Here is a 2,641-nt window from a genome sequence, read left to right on the forward strand (position 1 = left end):
ACTTTGAGTTTTTTCTCACCCTCCCTCCCCCGCCCCCTCTCCTCCACCCGCCGCGAGTCCCGGCCGGGGTGGGGGTGGGGACCGGCCCGCCCGAGCCGTCCTGGGTGGCCCGGATAGGGCGGCCCGGGCCCGGGCGCGGTCCCCCGTGGGGCCCGCTCGTCGGAGACGGCCGAGTGAGATATTTCTTTTCCTTTCACCAAGTCTTGGCCCGGAGACTCGGAGGGACCGGTACCTGCCCGTGCGGGTGAACCGGGGAGGGCGACCCGGCTCGCGGCCCTCTCCCACGTTTGCCCGCCCCGCTTGGCCCGCCCCCCCTCCCCCCCCCACCCCCCCCCCCCACTCCCCCCAAGCTCCTCGGGTCGACCAGATGGCCCCGAGAGCTCCGGGGCTGGTGTGGATGGGGAAGTGTTGGGGACAGGCGGCCGGACCGAGGTCCCGGGGACCCCCCCTGCGACGCGTGCGTGGGCCCCGCTGCCGGGCGCCGTGATTTTTTTCGCCCGAAATGGGCCTTTTTTGCCACCAGATAGGTGCTGACACGGTCTTCTCTGGCGTCTGTCGCTGAGGACTTTGGGAGTCTGGACGCGCGCAGGGTTCTGGGCTTTGGATCGCCGTCTGGTGGCCGAGCCGACCCTCGCCACTTGAGCCGCCCGCCTGGGCCTGCGCGCCGGCTCTCGTGTGTGCGTCCGGCTGACCCGACCCGCGGTGCCGCCTCCGGTCTCTGGCTCACCCGAGGGCGGCGGGGCGGCGGGGCGTTGGGTCTTCTACCCCGTGTGACTCCCCTCCCCGCCGCAGGCACCCGGTGGTGGCTGAGACGACGACCCCACCCCGCAGGCTCCGTGCCACGTGTCAGGCGTTCTCCTCACTCGCGGGGTCGTCGGCCACTTTTGCCTGAGAGGAAAAAAAAAAAAAAAAAAAGAAAGAGGGGGTTTGGGGTGCCGCCGGTGAGGCCGAAGCAGGCTCCTCTGGTGATGGTCCTCGCTGTGTGTGCCCCTCCCCTTCGGGGCCGGGTGGTCCCTGGCTCTCTGGCATGACTGATCGATGTGGTGATGTCGCGCTCTCCTGGGCCGGGCCTTAAGGTCGCGCCAGACGAGGGACGGACGTTCTTGGCGAACGGGACCGCTCTTCTCGTTCTGTCCGCGGGCCTCCCCGCCTCTCTCCTCACGCTCTCCCGGCCTGTCGAGGGGTGTGGGGAAGGGCAGGGGTGGTGGTCCCCGGCCCTGACCTTCGGCCTCCCGCCCCCTGCCTCACGGCGTGGGTGGCGGGGCCGTGGTCCTCGGACGCAGCAGACGCTCTCGCTTCGCCTCCTTGGCGTGTTGCCCCCGTGGGCGGTCCTCCCCGCGTTGGTGGGGGGGTGCCGTCCCGCCGCTGCGCCGCGCGCCCCTGCCGGCGCGTGAGCGTGCCTCGTTCGATCCTCTGTGGTGCCCCTGGAGCGCTCCAGGTCGTCCCTCAGGTGCCCGAGGCCGAGCGGTGGTGTCGTTCCCTTCTCCCAGCGTGCTCCTCGGGGTCCCCGCCGCCGCGGTGGTGCGTCCCGTGAGTGGCTCTCTTGGGGGGGTCGAGACGGTAAGGGAGGCGTGCCTCTGTTTTCCCTCCCTCGGTTGGGGGAAACAGGGGCCGCCTCGTCGCGGTCGTCCTCCCACGGTGTTGCTGTGGCACGGGGGGACTGACTCGGGCCAGGCGAGCGTCCGCGTGTGCCCACCCTCCCCCCCCACGTGTGTGTGTGTTTGTGGCGGTCGGGGGGGAGGGGGTCGCACGCGGGCGTGGGTGGCGAGCGCGTTGGGCCGGGGCCTGTGAGAGAAGGGGGTCTTTCCGCCCCTCTCGGGCGTGCTCCCTCCTCTCGGGGCCCCCGATGGACGGGCCTGGGGGCGGCGGAGGTTGTGCCCCCGGCTGTGGCCGCGAACGCTCCTCTGGGCCTCGTGCTTACCCATACCGCAGACCCCTCTCCCAAACCCCGCCCAGTCGTGGACTTTGGCGGCTCGTGGAGCGCCTCCGTGGGCGGGCCCGAAGGGGAGACGATGGGTTGGGGGGACGACGCCCCCTCGGTGAGGAAACCTTCTCTAGCGATCCGAGAGGGAGCCTTGGGGTACCGGACCCCCCAGCCGCTGCCCCTCCCGCGCGTGCAGTGGCCACGGTGTTGGCGACTGCCAGAGCACGTGGGCGGAGCCCCTCGCCTTCGCGGCGGGAGGGTTCTCTGCGCCGGCCCCGCGGTGGGGCCGGGCGCCGCTCTTTGCCTACCGCGGCCCGCGCCTCCCCCCCTCTGAGTCGGGGGAGGGTCCCGCCAAGGCCGGGCGTCCGGCGCGGGGCCGCGCGTGCGCGTGCGTGCGCGTGCGCGTGCGGTGACACACCCCCCTCTCGGTGGCGAGGCCGAGGGGGGCGGGCGGGGACGCCCGGGCGTCCCGACGACTCCCTAGTCCCGCAGCCGCGAGGAGCCCGTCGCGCCTGCCCTCGCCGCGAGTCGGCAGCCGGTGGCGGTGTTGCGGGCACGGTGCGGGCCGCCTCGCTCGGGGGCGTTCACCCGGGGCGCGGGCCCCGGGGGTCGGACTCGGACGACGGCGGATCTGGCGAGGACGGAGGGGTTTGAGCTCGGTTGGACGGACGGGGTCCCTCCGCGGTACGCGGGGGGACCGTCGCACGCGGGGCCTGG

The sequence above is a fragment of the Kogia breviceps genome (genome assembly GCF_026419965.1).
Source record: "Kogia breviceps isolate mKogBre1 chromosome 20 unlocalized genomic scaffold, mKogBre1 haplotype 1 SUPER_20_unloc_11, whole genome shotgun sequence".
Classification (NCBI taxonomy): Eukaryota; Metazoa; Chordata; class Mammalia; order Artiodactyla; family Physeteridae; genus Kogia; species Kogia breviceps.